Source organism: Sus scrofa, chromosome 6, assembly GCF_054392235.1.
Source record: "Sus scrofa isolate SSC_HxYL_T2T_F1_AM1 chromosome 6, Sscrofa_HxYL_maternal_Yorkshire_Landrace_v2.0, whole genome shotgun sequence".
In the NCBI taxonomy this organism is placed as follows: domain Eukaryota; kingdom Metazoa; phylum Chordata; class Mammalia; order Artiodactyla; family Suidae; genus Sus; species Sus scrofa.
The window spans coordinates 30,807,805-30,835,489 of NC_139388.1; the positions used below are offsets into that span (position 1 = coordinate 30,807,805).

Below are 27,685 nucleotides of genomic sequence, written 5' to 3' on the forward strand. Positions count from 1 at the left end.
GGGTTACTGGGCACCTTCTAGTCTCTGGACAATTGGCCTCATCTCAGGAGAGGGGACATGGTTCTGCCTGCTCATCTCTGGTTCAATTCCTACATGGTCCTGTGGCCCAATGGCTAGGGAATTTGACAGGCTGTCTGGGGTCTGAATCTCCTGATTGTTTACATGCACAACTCTGGACCCAGAGTTACCTGGCTGGAATGTTGGCTGTATGGTTTTCCAGAATCAGTCTGGCCCATGTAGAGTTGAGCTACATAGTAGAAAGGTGGCCCTCTGGTTGTGAATGCACTTTATCAAGCTGGTGCTTTTTAGGAGGCAGGCTGTGCTCAGGCCTGTGCTCTTTCTCGCTAGAGATCTCCTCATGCTTTTTTTTCCCCTCCCACCTGAGACTCTTCCTCCTCTGCCAGACACCTGTTCAGAGGAAGCTACCTGCAACTAGGTAACATGAGTAAAGCCTGGGTGGTCCTTGGTTTCTATCTGGGTCCCAGGGTGAAGGGTGCGCATTGATTCAGAGCCTGCTAAAATGACTTACAAAGATGGGTCATTGACTTCAGGATGTGGGCTGAGTATATGGGGTGACTGTGAAGAATCTATACTCCTGCCCCATAGTGTATTTCAGTGCGCCTGCGAGGAAGAGGAGTAAAGACATCATGCTGGCACGTGCACAGATCAGTACAGACCAAACTTTTGCTGTGGGAGGCAGAGGAAGGGCTGAGAGTTGCTGTTAGTGCACGTGTCCACAAGAGAGCACCAGATCACAGCACAGCCACCCTGCAGCTCCCTGTTTCTATCTCCAGGCTCAGAAGGGGATTAAAGTTGGACACATGGAGATGCCCAGAGCCTGCTGTTTTATTCATGGTGCCTCTGACCCTGTGGCCCAATTTGCCTCAACTCAGTGAGGTAACAGAGTTCTGCCATTAAATGTCAAATTCAATTCCTATCTGGTTGGGTGGCCCCAAGTTTAGGGAGCTTGATAGGCTGTCTGTGGTCTGAGTGTCCTTTGCATGTTTGCAAGCAGAACTCTGGATCCATAACCACCTGGCTTGAATGTTGGATGTGCAGTTTTCTGGTGGGGAGTTTGGCTTCTGGAAAGCTGGGCTTCAGGTGATGAATGTGGTGTGTCTGCACTGTTGCATTTTGGGGGTGGGGTGGGCTGTGCTCATGGCTGAGCTCTTTTTCTCCAGAGATCTCCACAACCTTCATCTTCCCTCTGCACCTGAGCTGCTTCAGCCTCTGCAGGACACCCATTCAAAGGAAGCTCTCTAAATCCATGTACGGTGAATCACGAATCACGGCTGGGTTGTTTAGAATTACAAGCAGAGTCATGGGGAGGAAGGTTGCTGATTCTAAGCCTGCTGTCCTGACTTAAATAGGAGCGTTGCTGACTTCAGGCAGTGGCAGAAAGTTGGGTATGGTGAGTGGCCTGGCCCACTGTGAGTAAGTCACTCCCATGTGTATTTGTGTGTCATGAGAGGGAGAGGGGTAAGAGCATCACACTGACAAGTGTCCCAGGCCAGTGCAGGTCAAGATCCCTACATGGAGGCAGAGGAAATGCTGAGAGTTGCTGTTAGAGCAGATTAGCACCATCTGACACCAGAGCACAAGAGATCCCCTGCCCTCGCCACAGGTCCCAGACTTCACCTTCAGGCTTGGAGGCAAGTTTGGAGATGGGTCCTTGGTCTGGTGGCCCAACTGCTAGAGAATTAGACAGGCTCTCTCTGGTCTGAGTCCCCATCATGGGTTGAATGCAAAACTCTGGACCCAGAAATACCTGGCTGGGATTTTTCCCTACACTTGGCTATCATCAGGCTGGTCCATGTGGATTTGCACTTCTGGAAAGTAGGCCTTCTGTTTGTGAATGTACTGTGTCAACACAGTGGTTTTTGGGGGGGGGGGCAGGCTGTGCTCATACCATTTCTATTTCTCTCTAGAGATCTCCTCAAGCATTTTTCCCTCCCCCCAAGCCTCGTCCTCCTCTGCCAGACACCTGTGGCAGGTAGCTACCTAAAACTGGGCAAGGTATATAAAGGCTTGATGGTCCTTGGTTTCATGCTATGTCCCAGGGTGGAGTAGTGCTGATTGTTTAGGGGTCTGCTCACATGACTTACAATGTGGTGTCATTGATTTCAGGGTGTGGGGTGAGTGTCCTGGCTGACTCTGAGATTGTTATACCCTGGCCCATTGTGTACTTCTGTAGGCTGAAAGGGAGAAGAGTAAGGAAATCACACTGGCAGTGCCCCAGGCCAGTGCAGACCAGACTTCTGCTGTTGGAGGTGGCATCAGGGTTCAGAGTTGCTGTTACAGCACATTCTGGTCAAAGGGCACTAGAGAACCCACAGAGACCCTCCTCTCCTTCAGGCTGAAATACCCAGTTGCTGATTGGTGGGACCCCATGGAAGTGCTCAGGGCTGAGTTGTGGGTGCAGGGCACCTCATCATATGGACATTTTAATTTCTGCCTCAGAATGTTGATGTAATTCACTACTCTTTAGTTCAAATTCAGCATGTTTCTCTGGGTAAATGTCCAGAAATTTTGACAGACTCTTGGGGTTCTGAGTACCCTTTGCTTGTTTGAAGGGACAAGCACATACCTGGCTTGAATCTTGGATGTGTGGTTTTCTAAAACCAGGCTGACATCATGTCCTCTCTTGTGTATTCAGTTCACTGAGAGGAGAAGGAAGAGGACAATCAGGCTGGTCCTTGCCCAAGACTAGTGCTTACAATTGACAAGCCCAATCTTCAACACCTTTGTTTCTGGGACCAAAGGTCTGCCTCTGAGAAACAGGGCAAGCTGACACATGGAACGTGTCACACCCTTGCACCTGTGGCACCTGAGCTGGCTGACATGCCCATCGGATTCTGAAGGCACATCTGAGTCCCTTCCCTGAGGTGAGTCTGTTTGGCCAGAGTATTAGAGGCACCCTGTTTCCAACCCCAAACCTATAAGCATGTTCTGAGTGTTCCCACAGTCCTTCTGCAACTCTGTCTCTGGAATCTCTGCACAGGGGCTCTGCCTGTGCTGTGGTTTGGCGTGGCCACCTTCAGCTCTCACACCATCTCTCAGCCCTTCCTCCTGTTTCCCTCAGCCGCCCTAGAAGCGACATTGGCCCTGGGCCCAGGCAGCTTGATTTTGTTTCTCTTCAGCTGCTCAGCAGCATGAATGCCCTAGAAACTGGGGCATTTCTCTCTCACAGTCTCCCTGAGTGTTCACCCCAACTTACCCCACACCCAATACATAAACCTCTGCATCTCCACCCACTGGGTACGGAGAGCCTTCTTTAGATCAGCTGCAGCTGCCTTCGCTCACATGACTTCCTTCAGTTCTGCTCCTTGAAGCAGTGGCTGCACACAGGGAATAGAGGTGCAGATGGAAGGGGAAGAGAGAACTGTGGGGAGAACTCCAGAAAGATACAGCACAGGGATTCCTGTCTGCCCCCTAAAATAACACCACTTTTACAAGCTCCACTCACCACCACCAGTCCCTTTTGACCTGTGATGGCTTGAGAGAGGCTGCAGATTTGGTCATTGTAAAGCCAAGATTCAAGACAGATATTGTGGGTCCAGTGTCCTTGCCCCTTGAGAAACAAAAAGCAAACCTAGCCAAGGGTACATGTCCACCTCCATGGCCCCTGGGCAGCCAGAGCAGGATGGAAGTACTCAGCAGATGCAGAGAGCACATGTCTTTCTGCTCACTGAGGTGACTCAATTTGTGCCAGAGAGTCAGCGGCACTCTGTGAGCCATCTTAACACATCCTAGTGCTCCCACTAATGCTACTTTGCACCATCTCTGAGTCTGGAGGTGCAGTTGGGGAGCCCTAGGTGGGCTCTATCTGTGCTCTGGCCCCTTCTGGAGACTGTCCCCTCTAACACCAACTCTCAGCCTTTCCTCCTGTTTCCCTTATCAGACCCCCATTGCCCTACTGGCCTTGGGCAGCTGCCAGCTTGATTGAATTCCTGCTCACCTTTAAGCCAAGGGAAGTGCCCAGAGAGTGGGGTAATTCTCTCTAAAAGACTCCAAGCACTCACTGCTATTGACCCCAACTTGATGCATTAAAACCCACTGTTTTCTCCCACCCACATGTGTCATGAGAGCATCCTTTCCATCCGTTACCCTACTTTAATTCCCAAGAACTACCTTTAAGTCTGCTCCCTGAAACAGGGGTTGGGGACAGGAAAACAAGGCCTCAAAGGAAAAAGAAGAGGGAATTTAGGGGAGGTGTCTTGAAGCACAAAGCATAGCAAATTGCGCAGTCACCCAATCAAAACAGCACCACTTTTATGTGCTCCGTTCATGACCACCAGCCCCTTTGGCCACATGACAACTCTGTGGAGGGGCAGGGGCAGGGGGGTGGAGCTTGGCAATTGCAAGGCCCAGATTCAAGACCGACATTTCAGGTCCAGAGTCCTGCCTCTGAGAAACAAAAAGCAATCTTAGCCCAGAAAACCTGTCAAACTCTCTGGCCCCTGGGCTACCCAGGCAGGCTGGAAATGCCCATCAGATGCTGAAGGCATGGTTATGCCCCCTCCCTGAGGTGAGGCAATTTGGGACAGAGTATTAGAGGCATACTATAACCAACCCCTCATCTAGGAGCCTACTGAGTGCCCCAACATGCCTGCTTCACCTTCACCTCTGAACCTGAATTTGCTGAGAGTCTCTGCCAGTGCTCTGGTGTGGCCTGGTGACCATCTGTTCTAACTCCATCTCTCAGCCCTTCCTCCTGTTTCCCTCAGCAGCCCCTGAAGCTGCACTCTCCTTGGGCCCTGGCAGCTTGATTTCACTTCTCCTCAGACACCAAATACAATGAAGTACCCTAGGCCCGGGGTAATACTCTCACAGTCTCCCAGAGCATGCACCCCAGCCTACCCAACCCCAATATATTTAAACCCTCTGCATCCCCACCCATTGGGTCTTGAGGGCCTTCTGAAAATCAATCACACTGCCTTAGTTCATGAGAACTGCCTTTATGTCTGCTCCCTGAAACAGGGGAAAAGAGGCTCAGATGGAGAGGGAAGAAATTTGGTGAGATCTTTTGTGAGGAAAAGGACAGAGATTAGTAAATCCACCCATGAAAACATCACCCCTTTTACATGGTCTATTCCAAACCACCAGCCCGTTATTCCACATGAAAATCCTCTGCAGTCCTGAGGCTTAAATTACAAGCATGACATTGAAGACACAGGTTTCTCATCCAGAGTCCTGCCTCTCTAGAACCAAAGGGAAATCAGACCCCAGAAACATGTCAGGCACTCTAACCACTGGGCCCCTAACCAGGCTGGAAGTGCCCCAGCACATTCTTTTTTCTTGTGTGTGGGGGGCACACCCATGGCATATGGAGGTCCCCAGGCTAGGGGTCAAATTGGAGCTGCAGTTGCCTCCCTATGCCACAGCCACAGCAACGCAGGATCCTCACTGCATCTGTGACTTACACCACAAATCACAGCAACCCCAGACCCTTAACCCACTGAACAAGGCCAGGGATCAAACCCAAGTCCTCATGGATTCTACTCGGGTCTGCTAACTGCTGAGCCAGGATGGAACTCCACCCCAGTACATTCCGTAGTGACTCCTACAGGCTGTGCCTGTGCCCTTGTGCCACCTGGCAGCTGTGCCCTCTAACACCATCTCTCAGACCCTCCTCCAGTTCCCTCAGTAGCCCTCTGGGCTGCACTGGCCTTGGGCACCTGCCCAGTGGATTTCCTTCCTCCTCTTCCTCCCAGAGCACTGAAGTGCCCCACAGGCAGGGGTATTTCTTTTGCAAGCTCTCCCAGAGCACTCACCACAACCTACCGCACCCCCATACATTAAAACCCTGGGCCACCCACCCCCATCTTGGTCCTGAGAGCCTTCTTTAGATCCATCCCCCTGCCTTCATTCATGATAAGTACTTTGAGAAACAGAAAAAGGATACAGGAAAAAGAGGCTCAATGGATAGAAAAGGAAGGAATTTAGGGCCATGTCTTAAGAGAAAAGCCACAGTAATTCGCACAGCCACCAACCAAAATAGCACAGCTCTTACATTCTCCCTTCATGGATAACAGCCCTTATTTGTACATGATAAACCCATGGAAGCCAGAGACATGAAAACTGCAAGCTCAGGATTTAAGACTAATGTTTCTGGGTCCTAAATTGTGCCTCTCCTGAAACAAGGGAAGTCCAACTCCAGAGAACATGTCAAGCTCTCTGTCTCCTGGGCTACACAACCAGGCTGGAAATGCCAATCAGATTTTGAAGTCCCAGGTGTGACCCCATGCTGAGGTTGGGCAATAATGGGCCAGAGAGTCAGAGGCACTTGTAACCAACATCACAGCCCTGGGCACATCCTGGAGGTTCCACCAACCCAGCTTCAACCCCACCTCTGAGGCTGGAGGTGCAGCCAGGAAGGTTACAGATGGGCTCTGCTGCTGGTCTGGCACAGTTGGCAGCCTTCCTCTCTAACAACAACTCTCAGTGCTCCCTTTCATTTCTTTCAGCAGCTCACCAGTACTGCGCTGGCCTTTGCACCTGCCACCTTGATTTCCTTCCTCTTCACCCTTCCAGTGCCATGATGTGCCCTACAGACAGCTATTTGTCTCTCAGTGTCCACCAGAGCACTCACCCAACCTACATCACCCAAATACATTAAAATTCCCTGCCTCCCCACACAATGGCTCATGAGAGCCTTCTTTAATTCAATCACCTACCTGTGGTCCACTCCCTGAAGCAGATGTTGGACACAGGACAAAGCAGCTTAGATGGAAGTGGATGAGTGAACTTTGGGTAGAACCCTTGAGAGAAAAAAACACTGGAATTACCATAGCTGCCCAATGAAATCTCACATTTTTTTACATGCTCCACTCATGACCACCAGACATTTTTTTCTACATGAGAACATCGCTGAGGATGGAAGCTTGAAACCTGCAATCCCCAAACTGAAGACAGATATTTCAGATCCAGAGTCCTGCCACTTGAGACAAAAAGGGCCATATGATCTTAGAGGACCAGTCAAACTCTCTGTCCCCTGGGCAACCGGTCTAGGTTGAAAATCCCCACCAGATGCTGAAGGCACAGATATTTCCCCTTCCTGAGGTGGTGCAATTTGGGAGTCAGAGGCACCCTGGCATTAACCCCAACACTCTGGGCATGTCCTGTGGGTTCCAAGCTACCATCTCAAATCCAACCTCTGCACCTGGACATGCAGCCAGGGAGCTGAAGAGGGGGGTTCTCTCTGCTGGTGCTCTGGTGCCATCTGGTGGTCATTCTCTCTTAACAACACCTCTCAGCCAAATTCATTCCTTCAGCAGCCCCTGGCGCTGTACTGACTTTAGACACCTACCTGCCAGCTTGATGTTCTTCTTTCTCACCGTTCCAGCACAATGGCTTGCTTTGTAGACTGGGGTATTTCTCTCTCAAATTCTCACAGGGCAGTCATCCCAACATACCCCACCCCAATACATTAAAAACCCTCTGACTCCCCATCTACTGTGTCTTGAGAGTCTTTAAATAAACCAGCTTGCTTTCATTTGCAAGACCTGCCTTAACTTTGGCTCTCTGTGATACTGAAGTCAGGGGCAGGAAAAAAAAGCCTCAGATGGAAATAGGAGAGATAATTTTGGGGAGATGTCTTGAGGGAAAAACACAGTGATTCTAACAGCAGCCTACCACCCATTCACCAGCACCAACCTCCATCCAGATACCAAAGCACTCAAAAGTCAGGGTCTTCAGAATTGCCAGCTCAAGAGATTCAAAACAGATGGTGTCTTGGTCCAGAGTCTCCCCACTCAATAAACAAAATGCAATCCAACCCCATTGTGCCTGGCAAGTTTTTCTAACCATCATGCAACCCAGCTTCTGCTTGACATGAGTAATCTTGTCTCTGGGAGTCACAGGTGCCCTGAAAACACCCCAGTTCTAATGGGCCCTTTCTGAAGGTTCCCCCAAACCCATCATCACCCCTAACTCTGAGCCTGAAGGTGCAAACTTGGAGCTGCAGATATACCCCAAAGATACACCATCACCCTCTTGTGGCCACATGCTCAAATAGCAACTCTCAGGCCTGCCTTCCCTCTCCCACAGCTGCCCTGGGGGCTGCACTAGCCTTTGGCAAGCCTGCTGGTTTGACTTGGCTCTTCCTGTCCCTCTAAACTGGGATATTTCTCCCTCAAAGTGTTTCAGGGCACTGACCCTAACTTGCCGAAGGCTAGTACCTTAATGCCCTCTGCTGCCCCCCCCCCCCGTTATGTCATGAGAGCCCTCTCTATACTATATGTATTAATTCACTACTATATATATATGTTTATGTTTGTTTATTTAGTTAGTTATCAGATCCACCTCTGGCAGGAAGAAATTGGCACAGATTGAAACACAGACTAAACCGTCTTTACCCCTGGCCAATATGTTAAAACCCTCTGCCACAATTATAACGTTAGAGAACCTGGCTGTTTCAGCAAATCATTTTAAACTTTAAATATGACATTAAAAAACATAACTTCTCAGAGCTCCTGTCATGGCACAGCGGAAACGAATCCAACTAGGAACCATGAGGTTGCAGGTTTGATCCCTGGCCTTGCTCTGTGGGTTAAGGGTCTGGCATTGCCTTGAGCTGTGGTGGAGGTCACAGATGTGGCTCAGATCTGGCATTGCTGTGGCTCTGGCATAGGCTGGCAGCTGTAGCTCTGATAAGATCCCTAGCATGGGAATCTCCATATGCCATGGGTGTGGCCCTAAAAAGACAAAAAACAAAAAAATTAAAAAATTTAAAAAATAAAAAACATAACTTCTCTCAAAACAACAGTGAGGTACCACCTCACCCCAGTCATTATGGCCATGATTAATACATCTGCAAATAATATACACTGGAGAGGGTGTAGAGAAAGGGTAACCTCCTACACTACTGGTGGGAATGTAAATTGGTACAACCACTATGGAAACCAGTATGGAGCTTCCTCAGAAAACTAAAAACAGAACTAACATGTGATCCAGCAATCCCACCTCTGGGCATATATCCAGACAAAACTTCCGTACAAAAGATACATGCACCCTTATGTTCACAGCAGCATTATTCACAACAGCCAAGACATGAAAACAACCTAAATGTCCACTTACAGAATAACAGATTAAGAAGATGTGGTACATGTATACAACAGAATACTACTCAGCCATAAAAAGAATGAAATAATACAATTTGCAGCAACATGGATGCATACTAAGTGAAGTGAATCAGAAAGAAGACAGGAGTTCCTGGTGGTGCAGCAGAAAAGTCTTTTTTTTTTGGTCTTTTTGCTATTTCTTGGGCCGCTCCCACGGCATATGGAGGTTCCCAGGCTAGGGGTCGAATCGGAGCCATAGCCGCTGGCCTACGCCAGAGCCACAGCAACGTGGGATCCGAGCCGCATCTGCAACCTACACCACAGCTCACGGCAACGCCGGATCATTAACCCACTGAGCAAGGGCAGGGACCGAACCCGCAACCTCATGGTTCCTAGTCGGATTCGTTAACCACTGCGCCACGACGGGAACTCCGGTGCAGCAGAAATGAATCCAACTAGGAACCATAAGGTTGTGAGTTTGATCCCTGACCTTGCTCAGTGAGTTAAGGATCTGGCATTGCCATGAGCTGTGGTGTAGATCACAGACACGGCTCAGATCTGGCACTGCTGTGGCTGTGGTGTAGGCCCACATCTGTAGCTCCAATTAGACTCCTAGGCTGAGTAGCAACATATGCTACAGGTGCCACTCTAAAAAGCAAAATAATAATAAAGAAGAAAGAGGACAAGTACCATATGATATCACTTATCTATGGAATCTAAAATACTGCACAGGAGTTCCCATTGTGGCTTAGTGGAAATGGAACTGACTAGTAACCGTGAGGCACATGTTCAATCCCTGGCCTCACTCAGCTGCTTAAGGATCCAGCATTGCAGAGAGCTACGGTGTAGGTTGCAGATGTGGCTCATATCCTGTGTTGCTGTGGCTGTGGTGTAGGCCAGTGGCTACAGCTCTGATTCAACCCTTAGCCTGGGAACCTCCATATGCCATGGGTACAGTCCTAAAAAGACAAAAATAAATAAATAAAATAGAATAGAATAAAACACTTCATGAAATGAACCTATCTACAAAACAGAAACGGATTCACAGACATGGAGAACCAACTTGTGGTTGCCAGTAGGCAGGGAGTTTGGGGTTAGAATATGCAAACTCTTACATTTAGAATGGATGAGCGATGAGGTCCACTTATAGCATATAGAAGTATACCCAGTTTCTTAGGATAGACCATGATGGAAAATAATATCTTTTAAAAATGTGTGTATATATATATATATATATATATACACACATACATATATATATATATATATATATATATATATATATATATATATATGTATGTGTGGGTCACTTTGCTATACAGAAGAAACAGGCAGAACATTGTCAATCAACTATACTTTTATTAAAAAAGGTAACTTTTGGAAGTCCCCTTGTGGTGCAGTGGGCTAAGGATCTGGCATTGCTTCAACAGTGACATGGGTTTGATCCCTGGCTGGGAATTTCCACATGCTGTGAGCAGTGCCAAAACAAAGAAATGAAACAAAACAAAAACCCCATAACATTTAATGTCATTTTAAAACTATTCCAAAAAAATAAATAAGTAAAAGGAGTTCCCGTCGTGGCGCAGTGGTTAACAAATCCGACTAGGAACCATGAGGTTGCAGGTTCGGTCTCTGCCCTTGCTCAGTGGGTTAACGATCCAGCATTGCCGTGAGCTGTGGTGTAGGTTGCAGATGCAGCTCGGATCCCACGTTGCTGTGTCTCTGGCTACAGCTCCGATTCGACCCCTAGCCTGGGAACCTCCATATGCCGCGGGAGCGGCCCAAGAAATGGCAAAAAGACAAAAAAATGAAATAAAATAAAACTATTCCAAAATGGTACTGCTTTTTACATACAGAATGCAACTTTCTCTAGAGAATAAGCATTGACCATATATCATAGTTGGCTAAAAGTAGACACCAATTAAAGTACTAAGGTTAACCACACATTCATATTAATACCAAAATAAATCTAATTTTTCTTTCTTTTTTTGGTCTTTTCAGTCTTTTTTCTCTTCATGTTTGCACCTGTGGCCTATGGAAGTTCCTGACCGAAGGACTGCATCAGAGCTGCAGTTGCAGGCCCTCACCATAGCCATGGCAACAGTGGATCTGAGCTGCATCTCAGACCCATGCCATAGCTTGTGGCAATGCTGAATCCTTAACCCAGTGAGCCAGGCCAGCTGACAATATTGGGTCCTTAACCCACTGAGCCACAATGGGAACTCCATAAACTTCTAATTTAATACTGGACTAATCTATTAATTAGTAGAAGCAATACAGTTAGTATGAGTAATAATAAATAGTTCTCCTTGGTTCCTAGTCGGATTTGTTAACCACTGAGCCACAATGGGAACTCCTAAATAGTTCTCCTCATATAAGTTTTTTCCAGAACTCACTGATAGTTAACAATGAAATAAACCCAACTAATACTTAACTTTTTCAAACATTGTTAACCCAACAAAAGTATGCATTTAAGGAAATATTTTTAAAATGGTAAAAGGAACTCTATAATTACAAACCCTGCCTCTTTATAAGAAACACTGCCTCTAGCACTTTTGGTATTAGAGGTTCTACCCACACAATGATATGTTTAATGGTCACTATATCTTGAATGTGGAAAGGTGGCATAGTCATTCATGCTCTAAATAGGGACTGTGTGACTGGTTACTTGAGGGTTTTACTGTTTTTTTGTTTGTTTGTTTATTTTTTAATTTTAGGGCTGCACCCAGAGCATATGGAGGTTCAGAGACTAGGGGTCAACTCAGAGCTGCAGGTGAAGGTAGCTGCATCTGTGACCTACACTATGGCTCACAGCAACACTGGATCCTTAACCCACTGAGCAAGGCCAGGGATTGAACCCGTATTCTTATGGATCCTAGTTAGGCTCATTAACCACTGAGCCATGAAGGGAACTCCCTGTCTCTTTTAATTAGGTGGGAATAATTTGAGTAGACCCTATGGAGCTTTAACTAATTAATCCAAAAACCAGTAAGTGAACTTCAAGGGATAACGTAATTCTTAACAGAGTAACAATTTTGGTTGGGATGCCCTTGGAAAATAAAGCTGTTCTCAGGGAGAGAGCAGTGAGCAATGGCTTGAAGAGAAATCTTAATTTCCTGCTCAGGAATTGAATTTGGGCAGGCTGCATGAACACCAGGAATCATAGCTGCTAGACCATCAGGGGCTGGAGACTAGAAGCAGAGATGCCCTGACTCTTGCCCCCACTGAAACCAAGAGTGTTTCAAGAAGGCAAAAACTATTAAAAAAAAAAAAAAAAGCACAAAGTTTATTATTATAAGCACAGGACATGTGGAAGGACAGACAGGGAAGTGTTTAGAAGCACAAGAGCGCATCACCCAGGTCTTTGTTTTCCTCTGGCCAATGGCAATTACTCTAGGTCTTAGTTTTCCTCTGGCCAGTTATCCTGCTTTACTTCTCACACTTGATTGAACCCAGGGCTCTCCTCAGTGTGTGTGTGTGTGTGTTTGTGTCTTTTAGCCAAGATGGATTCCAGCATAGGGGGTTATGGGAAGACTGACAGCATCAATTATGGGATAGTACCCTTGCCTTTTTAATCCTGTCTTTCTGCACATGTGTAGCTGGGGTCTCCCTGACCCCAAGGATGGGATGTGGTCTCTTGATCTTTTACCCAAGAAGGGCTTAGCCCCTCTCTGCCCTGCCATTACCATTATTTTAAAGTGTCCACAGGAGAAAATGCTCATCTCTTTATCCTGTTCCTGTTATTTTCTCTTGAAATATAAACAGGATGCTAGTTGTAAATATCTAACCTGGAGCCTATATATCTTCTGCCTCAAAACAACCTCTGAGGGATGAAAATTTAGACCAACTAAACAAAATGCCTTATCACCTACTGATCTAAAATTTGATCATTGGAACAAGTTGCATTGGGGATAATAGCATAATCCTAATTCTAGATTTCAACAGTAGGGTTACAACCTCAATGCTGGATCAGGACATCCCAATGGTGTAACCGCTATGAAGGGTCTGTTTGTCCAGCAAAGAAAGACCTACATGAACTGAGTTCAGACTGGAGTAGTCCTGGTCACTTCCTGTTATAGACTTCTCCCAGTAAGAAAGGACAAGAGAAATAAGGCCAAATTTTCAAAATGTCTTCAAACTAAATGATGATATAATCTACATTCAATTAATTTATACATCCACTACTGTAGATAGAAGAGGGTTTGTTAGAGTTTTCAGAGCCCAGCCATTGCACAAAAACTTGAACCTTTATCCACAGTAGTTCAATTTCTTTTCCTAAGAATATGCTTATAATTAGCATTATTTCACTAATTACCCAATTTTACCTGCTATAGCATTCCTTACATGCAGTGAATTAAAAATCCTAGGCTAATCACAAATCCAGAAAGGGTCAAAAACTGTCAGCCTCTATGGATTATTATAACCCATTACTGATGCAGTCAAGTTATTTATTAAAGAGCCACTACAGAACTTACCATTGTGGTGCAGCAGAAATGAGTAACTACCTGACTAGTAACTATGAGGTAGCGGGTTCAATGCCTGGCCCTGCTCAGTGGGTTAAGGATCCAGTGTTGCTGTGAGATGTGGTGTAGTTCACAGACATGGCTCATATCCTGCATTGCTGTGGCTGTGGTGTAGGCTGGCAGGTGTAGCTCCAATTCTACCCCTAACCTGGCAACCTCCATATGCCTTGGCTGTGGCCCCACAAATCAAAAAAAAGGGGGGAAAAAAAGCCACTATGACCAACACTATCATCAATATGTTTATTATGGCAGCAATGCTAGCATTAACACTGGCTGACACACTATGAATTCTTCTCCCCATGTCCTATATACTCATTGACATAAACCAAGGGGTACTGTTTATATTAGCTATATGAAGCCTAGCCATCTATTCCAGATTCAGATTCAATATACACACTAACTGCAGCCCTGTGGGCAGCAGCACAGACAATCTCATATAAAGGAACACTAGCGATTATTCTATCAGTCCTACTGATAAATGGACAATTTACACTCCACCAGTACTTATTACACAGAAACACCTAGGACTAATTTTCCCACCTTGACCCCTACCCAGAACTTGATTATTCTAGCAGAAATCCAGTGGATCCCTTGTAATTTAACAGAAGTAGAATCAAAACCTGTATTTGGCTCCAATGTAGAAAGTGTAGCAGGCCCGTTCTCCTTGTTCTTCCCAGATACTGTGTCAATATCACTCTTATAAACATTTTCACAACAATCCTACCTTTAGGAGCATTTCACAACCCCTACAGGCCAGAATTACATACAGCTAATGTCATAATTAAAACACCCCTGGCAATCTCCTTTCTATGAATTTGAGCACCTTACCTGCATTTTTTATATGATCCGCTTACACATCTATTTTTTTTTTTTTTTACCATTAGCCCCCTGTATATGAGAGGTTTCATGATGTGTCTTCACATCAGGAATCCCACCATAAAGTTAGTATGTCTGACAAAAAGTTACTTAGAGTAAATAACAAAGGTCTAAACCCTCTTATTTCTAGAATTGTAGGAATTGAGCTACTGTTAAGAGTTTTACATGCTCCAGGATTCCATGTTACACCACGTGCTAGAGGAAGGTCCACTAAGTGAGCTATCAGGCCTATCCCCCCAAGATGTTGTTTAGATCCTTCCTGTACTAATAAACCCTATTGTTTTTACTGTCATTCTACTGACTATTATCTCAGGAAGCAGAATTGTAGTAACAGGTGCACAGTGATTAACATTATCTCCATTCTAGAAAAAAAATATCTATAAGCTATAGAAGCATCAAACAATCCACCACATCACTACTACTTATGATGGCTATTATTGTTAATCTAATACACTCTGGTCAAGGAACACAATGAATTTCAAAAATTTTTAGTCCAACAGCACCCACCATCAAAACAATAGCTTTTGTCATAAAATTGGAACACTCCCCGTTTCATTTCTGAGTGCCTGAAGCAACACAAGACTTCCATGAACAGCAGGCTCAATACTTTAATGTGACAGACTTGCACCCCTAACAGTTTTATGCCAAATCTTACCATCCCTCTGATCTCAGAGAGACAGCAGTGAGTGATGGCTTGAAGCAAGATCTTAATTCTCTGCTCAGGAGTTGAACCTGGGCAGCCTGGATGGAAACCAGGAACCCTGACTACTAGAGTAGCTAGAGGGTAGAAGCAGAATCCCCTGATTCTTGGGGGTTCCTGTTGTAGTGTGGGGGAAACTAATCCAACTAGCATCCATGAGGATGCAGGGTCAATCCCTGGCCTTGCTCAGTGAGTCAGGAATCTGGCACACCTGTGAGCTATGGTGTGGGTCACAGATGCACCTTGGATCCTGCATTGCTATGGCTGCAGTGCAGGCCAGTGGCTAGAGCTCCAATTTGACCCCTAGCCTGGGAACTTCCATATGCCTGGGTATAGCCCTAAAAAGCAAAAGAATCCCCTGATTCTTGCTCCCTGTTGAAAGCAAAAATGTTTCAAAGAGGCAAAGACTGTAAAAAGAGGTATATAAAGTTTATTTTTAGAGACAAAGTCCAACATGTGGGAGACCACAGACAGAAGCTGTCTATTTATCTAAGGCAGAAGCAAAGCAGTACTACACAGCCAAAGGAGGAGTACAGACTCCGGCATCCCCCTGAAAGAGGGGCAGCCAGAGAGCTGATTTAATCACTTACATGGGATGGTTCTTCTGGTTCTTTGTTTTCATTTGGCCAATGATCTTGTTTTAGCTTTTGCCCCCGACTAGGCCCAGGGCCCTCCCCAATCTGCATGCATATCTTTTGGCCAAGATGGATTCCAAAGCAAGGCCTTGTGGGAAGGTTATCTAGACTTATTATGGCCTGGCATCCCATTCCTTTTTGCCCCAGAGAAGTCTTTCTGAGCATGTGTAGTTGGGGTCTCTCTGACCCTGAGGATGGGGAGTATGTGACTGCTTGGTCTTTTGACCAAGCAGGGCTCAGCCCCTCTTCTGAGCCTGTCATTGTTTAACAGGTCACAGAAAACAAATACCAAGTATCTGCCTTGTGCACATTGTTATTTCCATCCTCAAGCACAGACAGGTGGCTGCTTTTCACTGTTTATCCCAGAGCCCACCTATCTGCTACCTCAGGAAATGAAAACAAGAGGCTAGTTGTACCTATTCTCCTGCCTCAGGAAGGGTCCACAAGAAATTAGTTGTAAATGTCTATGCTGGAACCTATCTTCTGCCTCACGTTGACCTAAGTATACTACTGTCAGCTCTATCATGAATCATACCTGGAGACTGCAGAGGATTCAACCGGGATCAAGTACAGAAATTGTGGCCTGCTCATCAAGTGCCTATATATGTATAACAGCTATTACAATGCACAATCCAGCCATAACAATCCTAAATGCACGGCTTTATATCATAATAACACATCTTCTTAATATTGATGCCCAGCTCAGGTACTGCAACAGTATCATCATCACACACAGAAAACCACACACCTCCCCTCACAATCCTTATCCTCACTAGAGCATCATCAGGAGGTCTCCCACCACTATCAGGATTTTTACCCAAGTGAATAATCATGCAAGAGATAACAAGATAACATTTTTCTACTTACACTATTAGCCATCAGAGCACTACTTGCTACTTGTCCACATCACTAACTACATTCCCTTCAATAAACATCAAGACAAAACGACAATTTGTACATACAAAACAACCTTCCTTGCATTACCAATCATAATATCCACTCTATTACTACATTTAATGTACATATGTATGTAAGTATCTTTTTATTTATTTTTTTTTTGTCTTTTTGCCATTTCTTGGGTCACTCCCTCGGCATATGGAGGTTCCCAGGCTAGGGGTCAAATTGGAGCTGTAGCCACCGGCCTACGCCAGAGCCCCAGCAACGCGGGATCCAAGTCGCATCTGAGACCTACACCACAGCTCACAGCAATGCCGGATCGTTAACCCACTGAGCAAGGGCAGGGATCGAACCCGCAACCTCATGGTTCCTAGTTGGATTCGTTAACCACAGCACCACGATGGGAACTCCTGTAAGTATCTTTTTAGGGCCACACCTGGGGTATACGGAAGTTACCAGCTTAGGGGTTGAATCAGAGCTGTAGCTGTCAGCATACACCATAGCCCCAGCAACACCAGATCAAAGCCACATCTTCAACCTACACCATGGCTCATGACAACGCCAGGTCCTTAAGGCACTGAGTGAGGCCAGGGATAGAACACACGTCTTTATGGATACTAGCTGGATTCTTAACCCAGAGAGCCATGATGGGAACTACCTCTATTACTACCATTAACACCCATTCTATCAGTACTGGACTAGGAATTTAGGTTCATTTTGACCAAGTTTTCAAAACCCTAAGCAAATACAATATATTTAAATCCTGAAAATAAGGATTGCAAGTCTCTAGCCTACATCAATTGAATGCAAAGCAAATTCTTTAAGATGGGTTTCTGCCTCAGGAAATTTTTGCTTAACAGGCAAATACTCCAGTCAATTGGCTGTAATTCTACTTCTCTCACCTTCAAGAGAAATAAAAATCTGGAAAAGCAGCTGCAGAATTGAAACTACTTCTCTGAATTTGCAATTCAATTTGTTGATTTATCACAGGGTTTGTGAAAAGAAGGCTCAATCTGTTTAGATTTATACTCTGCTCAGCCATTTTACCTGTGTCCATAAACTGCTGAGTATGTTCAACACATCACAAAGATATTGGCACTTTGTATTTGCTATTTGGTGCCTGAACAGAAACAGTAGGCAACACCTGAAGTCTATAAATCCATGCTGAGGTGTGCTGATCTGGAGCCTACATGGAGATGAGCCAATCTATAATGTAGTCATGGCAGCCCCTGCATTTGTAATAGTTTTGTCCACTCTGATTGGAAAGTTTGAAAACTGTCTTGTTCCACTAATAACTGGGGCACCTGATGTGGCATTTCCCCGCATGCATAACACAAGCTTTGACTACTTCCCCCTCATTCTTACTCCTCCTTGTATCATCAATAGTAGAGCTGGTTCTGGTACCAGTTGAAGCATACATCCACCTCTAGCCACCAATCTGGCACATGCAGGAGCCTCTGTTGAACTAACCATTTTCTCCTTAATTTTAGCAGATGTTTCCTCAAATCTTGGTGACAATACTTTGATGACTAGAATCTTTAATGTAAAACCACCAGCCATTGTTCCAATTCCAAACACCATTACTGGTTTGATTGGCCCCAATTATAGCCATCGTACTGTAATTAGCACTCTCAGTCCTAGTGTAACCAAGCTAGTGTCCTGTGGGGCTCCTAGACACACACGTTTTCTGTGTCCTCCATTGCTTGTGTTTTGGGAATAAACTTCAGCCTCCATGACCTTCCCTGAGTTGCAAAGGGCAGGTTCAAACAGTTGATAATCTGGGAAGGGAGAGGATGCAGAAACGAGAGAGGAGCGATCAAGAAGGAATAGTGCAGATTTGGGGGCAGGGTCTTGGTCCCTTCTTGAGGAATATGGATAACAGTATCTTTGAATTCTTCTGCAGAACTAGAAGCCCCAACAATTGGAAGGTGTTAATGAAGCATTCTTTATTCTGTAAGGAAGACCACTAGACCATTGGACACATGCTTTGAAAACAATGCCAGCTGGCTTCCACTCTGATCCTTATCTGCAGTTCCATTTTTCATTCTCAAAAGTATAAAACCACTTCCCAATCTCTCCTAAGGAGGCCACAGTCTTTAAGAGGTTATCCTGATGTGACCCTCTTTGCCTGGCAAAGCAATAAAGCTATTTTTTCCCCTTTTGTCCCCTAATCTGTCTCTGCACTTCTATTCAGCACTGGTGAGCAGAGGCTGAGTTCTGGCAACACTAGCAGCCAGAATTATTTGAGTTAATGGATCAAAATTTAAATTTTACTTTATTTGACCCTGCAGAAGGAGACATAATTCTATACCAACACCTAATTTGATTTTTTGGTCACAGTGTCATGTCATGAGACATGTTTCTACAATATTTCTTAGTCTCTTTGCTGAAAAGTCCATCTTGTCCTGCTTTACTTTACCCCATCTTCCTGCTTGAAAACTAGTCACAGTGCTGGTGAATGTTCTTAAGCTTAAGAACAAAGACCCAAAGGCCTAAGTTATTTATAGGCTCAGCTGAATGTGGACCTAATGCATTGGTCTAGGCATGCTGAGCCTGTGCATATAGGCATGCCACTTGCACAGCATGATATATCCTCTTAAGAACAAAAGAAAGAGGAGCCTCATGGCCCCAAGGGGTTTATGAGGGGTCGTTAGCAGGATGTGTATTAGCAAGGAGAACCAAGGTGCAAACCTAGGCATGCCCAGGTTGCTGCAGATAGGCACACCATCTGCAGAAGCACATTGGTGATTTTCTAGATGCTATGCATAGATAGCTGATGCCAAGCTTCCTCAAATGCTAATGACTGTTAAATGCCCAAAGGTCAGAATAAAACCTTAATCAGCAGCTGGCTTTGTGACTTTTAAAATAACTTAAAAAAACCTGTATCCTGCACCTACAACCCCCTTCTCACTTGACATAATCCTCAAGAGCACAATAAAAGCAGTGTGGTTTCTAGAGGTGGCGCTCTTGGTCCCTGAGAACTTGAGTCCCCCGTTTCCCAACTTTAATTAAGATCAATGTCTCTGTGTCTTGTTTTATGTTAACATTTTTCCTTGAATTTCACAGCACCCTTTCTTCAGCCCCATCCTGCAGAGCTGGACTCAGCAGTACCATCTGTATTCATAGCCTACCTGGGTTTAGAATAGTCTCACATATCATTACATACTATTCAGGATGAAAAGTGCTTTTCAGACACATGGCAATGGTATGAATCATGCCCATTGGATTTTAGGCTCTATCTTGTGGGGCCATCATATCTTTACATGGGGATAGATGTCAACCTGTGAGCTCACTTTAATCAGCTGCCATAATTATTGCTCTTCTTCCAGGAGTAATAGCATTTAGCTGATTAGCACCTCTTCATAGAGGTAGTATAACATGATCTCCCACCTATTGTGAGTTTAGAATTTATTCTTTTTTTTACAACAGGTGGTTTGACAGGAAGCATTTTATCCAGTTCATCCCTGGACACTGTCTTTTATGGTACATACTCAGTAGCATTGCACTTCCATTATGTAATGTCAATGCGAACAGACTGCAATATTATGGGAGGCTTTGTACACTGATTTTCTCTATTCTCAGATTTACACCTAATGTGAGCAAAAATCCACAATTATATATGTAGAAGTAAATATGACCTTCTTCCCAGAGCACTTTCTTTGTTTTTTAGGGATGTCACATTACTGCCACTACCCTGATGCACACACCACATGAAAGAGTTCATCTATGAGCTTATTCACTCAGTAACAGCAATTAGTGATGCTAATTCTCTGCATCATCTCAGAAGCATTTGCATCCAAACAGAAAGTCTCAGCAGCTGAAACTACCACTACTAACCTTGAATGGTTACACTATGCCTCCAACCTATCCTACATTTGCAGAGTCTACCCATGGGCATTTACAATTAAGGAAGGAATCCAATCCTTGTCAACTGGTGTCCAGCCCACACCATAACCATCATGTCTTTCTCAATAAGTGAACTAACAGGTAAACTTACGTTGCTTTGCCAAAGTCAATTCAGAGTCAAAAATCCTGTACGTCACTGGGCATACCAGTTTCAGGTAGGCTCTTAAGGGGCAGTATCACCTATTCTGAAAGAACTTCTACAATTTCATGATCACACATTAATAACCATTTTTGGATAAGTTCTTGCCTTCTATATTATTTTACTAATATTGACAACTAAACTGATTCATACATGTACACCAGATGCATAAGTAGGATAACTTGAACCATTTACCAGCCACTGTTCTAATCTTTTTTTTTTTTTTAATTACATAAAGTCTAAACCCACGTCTGGGTCACATTATCTCTCATGACCTCAATTTTACATGATTTTCTGGTCGCTATCTTCTATTCAGGTCAGGGCAGAAGTTTTGCATTTCTCAAATACATCATGATTGTGCCTATGTCTGCCCTTCCAGTAAATCTAATTATGTGATTCTGGCTCTTAAATACCTTACTGGCTTTGATAGGGATGGAGTAGGCACATGCAGTTGTAGAAACCCCAATAAGGGCCCATAGATAAAGGGGGAAACTTAGGGGACTTTGGGAGATCTCTTTAAGTTAATTACTCAAAAAAGCCATCAGAACTATACAGGATTGATTGACTAGTGGCGGTGTAAGAATTGCCTCAGGTCATTGGGTGGCAGATGAGGCCTGCGTTCAGATTCAGAACAAGGCCAGGAGTTTGAGAAACACATTTTGCTGACTTGAATACACACCTTATTGGATATGAAGGAGGAGCTACCACTACTCTCAGAAAGGAAGAGGCAGTCTTTTCTGGCCCCACCCCCTTTGGATAATAAAACTGTAGCCCACCGGATCCTCAAAGAGGCATGAGAAAACCTGAACCTCTGTGAGTCCAGACACTGGGTGAGTGATTCTAATTTAAAACCCTGGGTTCAGAGTTCCCATTGTGGTGCAGTGGAAATGAATCTGACTAGCATCCATGAGGACGTGGGTTCTATCCCTGGCCTCGCTCAGTGGGTTAAGGATCTGGTATTGCCATGAGCTATGGTGTGGGTCACAGACACAGCTCAGATCCCACATTGCTGTGGCTGTGGGGTAGGCCAGAGGCTACAGCTCTGATCAGACCCCTAGCCTGGGAACCTCCACATCCATGGGTGCAGCCCTAAAAGACAAATAACTAAAACCATGGTTCAAGTCCCAATCTGCATTTAGGCTGGGCTCAAGCCCCAGTCTGTGTTCTGGCTAGGTTCAGTCTGTTAGTGTTGTCCATTTCAGCTTCCAATTACAATGAGAGGAAACTCCTGACACTTTCTATGGCCTACAGAATCCACCATGATCTGGGCCCCATTTTTTACTTCTTTTGGTCACACTACAGCGTATGGAGTTCCCAGGCATGGAATCAGATCTGAGCCACAGATTCAACCTATGCTGCAGCTGTGGCAATGCTGGGTCCTTAACCCATTGTGCCAGGCTGGGGATGGAAACTGTTTCCCATTGCTCCAGAGATGCTGCTGATCCCGTTTCACCACAGCGGGAATCCCACTGTTCTAATCTTAATTACCCTATCAACATTGCAAGTCCTTTATGTGTTCCATGCAATCAGTAACTCTTTCCTAAAAACCACAGGTCACCAATGAAACTGAAGCTACAAATACACAGATAATGAACATTTAAATTTTGACTCCTCTACGTGCCCGCATCAGATCTAAAACCAGGAGAATTATGACGAATAGAAGTCAACCGCTGAGTAACATAGAGATAATCACTGAATATTAATTTCACCTGAAAATGTTTTACACTCATTAGCTGTTCCCCCTTTAGGCCTAAAAACAGCTCCTCTCCCAGGACGCCTAATTTAGAGACCCTGATTCTAACAGGACCAGGCCTATGTTGTGGAAAATGATCAGTCAAAGTTGTTTTCCTGTGTTCAAGACATGACAGAGGGAGATGATGGAGGTGTGGGCTGAATCCGGAGCCCAAGGTGGGCATGCTCTCTGAGCTTCAGGACAGGAACAGGGCCTCTGGGGTCCCAGGCCACCTACCGTGCCCTCCTCTGTGGGATCTTGGGAACACTGTGTGTGTGATAAGACAGCCCATGCAGGTGTCACAGCCCTAATGCATTCTCCCCTGCAGGGTCCTTTCTGCCACAGGAGCAGAGACCACACAGCAAGCAGCCCCCCATCCCCTCAACCTGCAGGGAGAGGGGAGGGGAGCAGGGACACCAGAGCAATCTAACTCAGACACCAGCATCCCTGGAGCACCAGTGGGGATAGCGATGACACAGATGAGGCTCAGCCCAAGAGATGGGACCAGAAGGACCCACCTGGACAGTCAGGTCGTGGCTCATCTGGGCCCCAGACACACTGTCCCTCATAAGCCCTGTCCCTAAATTCAGGGTCTTGACATGCAAACAGGCTGAGCTTCGGACTGAAATTCAACTCTTCCAAACTGATTCCTCAGCAAACACTGCAGGAATACACTCAAATGGGGCCCAGGAGTTGACAAATCATGGACTGCAAAGCCAGGACTGCAGGGGGTTGGGGAGTGAGACTTCCACCCCAACTCCCCAGACTCCCCACCTGGGTACCACATCCACACTCGATGACCCCGCCTCCCCAGACCCTGCACCCGGGGTCACATCCTCTTGGTTGATACCAGGGCTGTGCTGGATGGGACCCCAGTGTGATGTAGGTTCCTGGGACCTGCTAGGACCATAGAAAGAAATGCAGGGTCCATCTCCTCCCCCAACACTTTTCCCAGAGAATTCAATCCCCTCCTCTTTTCATTTGGTTCTGGATTACTGTCATTGTTTTTAAAGCTTTCAGATAAAGTTGAACACATTTCCTTGTCTCTGGCATGCTTGACCCTTTCCTGTCTCACTGAGGTGATGAGAAAACTCCCAGGACAGCAGAGCTGAAAGAGGAGGTGCAGGTCTGGGCTCTGAAAGGGGGAGGGGCAACCAGAAGGAGACTCTAAGGGCTACTTCACCTGCTGCCTTTTGGACCGAAACTGAGATTCACGAGCCCAGCAATCAGTTCACCAGGGAAAACTCTTCACCCTGTGCATGCTGCTGAACTATAGTCATTGTGAGGTAGCCCAGGTGAGGGGTCTGCACCAGCCCCAGGGAAGGTGACCTTTTCAGGGGTGGGTCTCTGGCCTTCCCATAGCATTGACCCCTGGGAGGCCAGGTCACCACACTCAGAGCAGACACTGTGACCAGGCAAGCCTGCACAGCTCTAGACCCAACACTTAGGTGCTGACATTCAGACAGAGACATGGGGCTTCCCCACATGTCCCTGAAGCCCCGGGACCAAGGCTGAGTCTCCTCCATGTCCCCTGAATCTCACAGGACTGAGGCCAGATCTCCACCCAGGTCCCCACATACCCCTGAAGCTCCAGGAATGAGGCTGGGTCTCCACATCCTAGTGTGGGCAGTACCTGTCAGGTCTAAATGTTCTCATAGTAGACAGCACACAGTCAGGTCTAAACACACTCAGTGTAGACAGCACATGCTCAGGTCTAAACACACTCAGTGTAGACAGCACATGAACGGTCTAAATCTACCATGTAGACAGAACTTGGTCATGTATAAACTAGCTTAGGGCTGCTACCCTGAGAGGCACAGGTCATCCACATGGGGTTTCTCATCTCTGGAGAGGGGATTAGCTGCTGTGGGAAGTAAGATGTCCATTTCTTGGTCAATAAATCAACACTGGGCTCCAAATTTCACCCACATTAGGAAACTGCACAGTCTTTCTGTCATTAAACATTTTACCATGCAAAACAAAATGTTCCCAATTTCTCTGGTCACGTGATGGTCAGGACACAGGCAACTGTCAGGAGCTTCTCATAGTGCAGAGTAGGCCCCTGCAAGGACCAGATGTGGCCTGATTCCAGCATCCTGGTTCCCACAGGAGTGGCTGCCCTGGAAGCTGGGACAGCACAGTCCCACACAGTCCAGGTGGACCATGTTCAGGATACTGAAAGCCTGGCTCCCAGATCCTGCATCATGACAGCATGTGCAGGGTGGGTTGGGGGGATCATGGGGAGAGGTTGGGAAATAGAAACCACTCAAGCAGAGAACCCAGAGGCCAAGCTCCTTGGGCACCTGCCTGTTTCCACTTGTGGCCTGCATGCCCCCTTCAGCTGGCCAGCATCCACCCCACATCCACATTGCCTCCTCTTTCAAAACCACAGGGTCTCACATGCAGGAGACCCAGGGGGGCTATCAATCCCCCACCCCTAATGCTGGATTTGGGGATAATGAACCCCCATGACAGTTTTGGGACCCTCCAAGGAAGGAGGCTATGTGGCCCCATTCCAGTTAAGGCCATGCTGAGTGATGGGGGCACAGGAACTACATTCAGGGCCTGGAGAGGTTATCCACAGGTCTGGCCAGGCTCTCCAACCATGACATTGTGCCTTAATGGAGATATGGGACAGGTGACTGAATGTAATGGGGGCCTAAGCTGGACCCTTGATGAGGCTTAGGGAGGGCATGAAGGACATTACTGAGACAGCTACCATGGTGGGGAGACAGACTCTGTTAGGACAGCCTGGGTCAGATTAAGATGGTGGAATAGAAGGACTGGAGCTCAACTTCTCTCCTAAAAACAACAAAATTCACAACTAAAGACTGAGCAATCTCCACCCAAATGGACTGGAAACCCATACCCTACTCCAGAAGAAAAAGAGGAGGCCACATCAAGAGGTAGGAGGGGTGATTTCATGATATAAACAACCCCATACCTCCCAGGTGGGAAGCTCCACAGACTGAAAACTAACTGGTTCACAGAGACTCACCTACAGGAGTGAGAGTTCTGAGCCCCACATCAAACCCTCACAAGCTGGGATCTGGCACTGGGAGAAAGAGCCCCTGGAGCATCTGGTATTGAAGGCCAGCGGAGCTTGTGTGCAGGAGCTCCACAGGACTGGGGGAAATGGAGACCTCATTCTTAAAAGGCGCACACGGATTTTCACGTGCACTAGGTCCCAGGGCAGAGTGAGATCTCCACAGGAACCTAGGTCAAACCTGACTGCAGTTCTTGGAGGACATCCTGGGAAAACAGGGGTAAATGTGGCTTGTTGTGAGGGAAGGACATTGAAGGCAAAGCTCTCGGGAATATTCAGCAGTTGCCTTTCTCTGGAGGTGGCCATTTTGGGAAAATCTGGCCCCACCTGTCAGTCAGCTGCTGAGGAGCCCCAGGGCAAACAACAATCCAGGTGGGATCACAGCCCCACCCCTCAGTAAACAGGCTACCTAAAGAGCCTCAGTCACAGAGTTGCCCCAATCCCATCCAGAGACTAAGCCCCACCCACCAGAGGGATTAGAATCAGCTCCACCTACTGGGCAGGCATCAGCCCCTTCCATCAGGAAGCCTACAGCAAGCCCCCATACCAACTTCAGCCACAAGAGGGGCATTCACCAGAAGTAAGAGAGGCTACAGCTCTATTATTTATAAAAAGGTCACCACACCAAAAACCTATAAAAATGAAAAGACAGAGGCCTATAACTCAGATGAGGGAGAAAGGAAAAACCCCAGAAAAACAGCTAAGCCATGAGGAGACTCTCAGCCTTCAGGAAAAAGACTTTAGACTGTCGATGCTGAAGATGATGCAAGACATTGGAAATAAACTGGAGGCAAAGATGGATAACTTACAGGAAACACTGACCAAAGAGATACAAGATATAAAACTTAAACAAGAAGAGATGCAAAATACAATAATAGAAATAAAAAATGCACTAGAAGCAGCTAACAGCAGAATACAGGAGGCAGAAGAACAAATAGAATAAGCGAGGTGGAGGACAGATTAGAAGAAATTACGGATGCAGAACAGAAAAGAGAAAAAAGAATGAAAAAAAAAATGAAGAGAGTCTCAGAGAACTCTGGGACAATGTTAAATGCACCAACATCTGTATTATAGGGGTGCCAGAAGGAGAAGAGAGAGAGAAGGGGACAGAAAAAATATTCCAAGAGATAATAGCTGAAAACTTCCCTAACATGGGAAAGGAGCCACTCACTCAAATCCAGGAAGCACAATGAGTACCATACAAAATAAACCCAAGGAGGAACACTCCAAGACACATACTAATCAAACTGACCAAAATTAAAGACAAAGAGAAAATCTTGAAAGCAGCTAGGGAAAAGAAACAAGTAACATACAAGGGAATACCGATAAGGTTATCAGCAGATTTTTCAGCAGAAACTCTGCAGGCCAGAAGGGAGTGGCATGATATACTTAACGTGATGAAAGGAAAAAACCTCCAACCAAGATTACTCTACCCAGCAAGGCTCTCATTCAGATTTGAAGGAGAAATAAAAACCTTCTCAGATAAGCAAAAGCTGAGAGAACTCAGCAACACTAAACCAGCCTTACAATAAATATTAAAGGAACTGCTCTAGGCAGAAAAGAAAAGACAGCAATAGGAAACAAAAATTCCACAAATGACAAGGCTCACCAGTAAAGGTATATATACAATAAAGATATGAAATCATCCATGCACAATTATACCATCAAAATCATAAATCATGAGAAGAGGTGGGTACAAATGTGGGACACTGGAGATGAACTTGCAATTAAGAGAAAAACTTAAAACAATCTCATATACATATAGACTCTTATATCAAAACTTCAGAATAACTTCAAACCAAAAATCTACAATGGATACACAAACAAGGAATCTCTGGAGAAGAAATGTATCTCATAGTAAATAAGTGCATAATCCACCATGAAGGGGGTCATATGACATCATTCTTGGAATGCTGAAGTCTTACATCTGATTCTGATTTCCTCTCCATCAAAGAATTTGATAATTATAATTAAACAATGCCACTGTACAATTAAATAATACAGTTCTACAATTGTATTATTAATAACCATTTCTCTCCATGGTACAATGTAAAGTCTATAATGTCTTGTTTATCACATCACCTAGAATGGTGTAATGCTTATATTGAAGAATCAATAAGATGTAACAAATTTTGAGGACATATTTATATAGTTACATTGTTTTTTAAC

General features: G+C 45.6%; 1 protein-coding gene and 1 long non-coding RNA gene across 2 annotated transcripts in view; one reads left to right on the plus strand and one right to left on the minus strand.

Moving 5' to 3' along the window:
- LOC146402276 (uncharacterized) overlaps positions 1 to 7,502 on the plus strand; it is a 372,528-nt gene extending 365,026 nt beyond the window's left edge. Inside the window, exons 4-5 of the long non-coding RNA XR_014805847.1 lie at positions 2,657 to 2,885; positions 6,468 to 7,502. This is a non-coding gene — a long non-coding RNA (uncharacterized LOC146402276). The remainder of the gene's footprint in view (positions 1 to 2,656; positions 2,886 to 6,467) is intronic.
- Positions 1 to 27,685, minus strand: part of LOC110260950 (uncharacterized) — a 51,362-nt gene that overhangs the window by 8,718 nt on the left and 14,959 nt on the right. Inside the window, exon 2 of the mRNA XM_084960199.1 lies at positions 6,678 to 6,761. The gene's annotated coding sequence lies outside the window, so the exon portion shown is untranslated. The remainder of the gene's footprint in view (positions 1 to 6,677; positions 6,762 to 27,685) is intronic.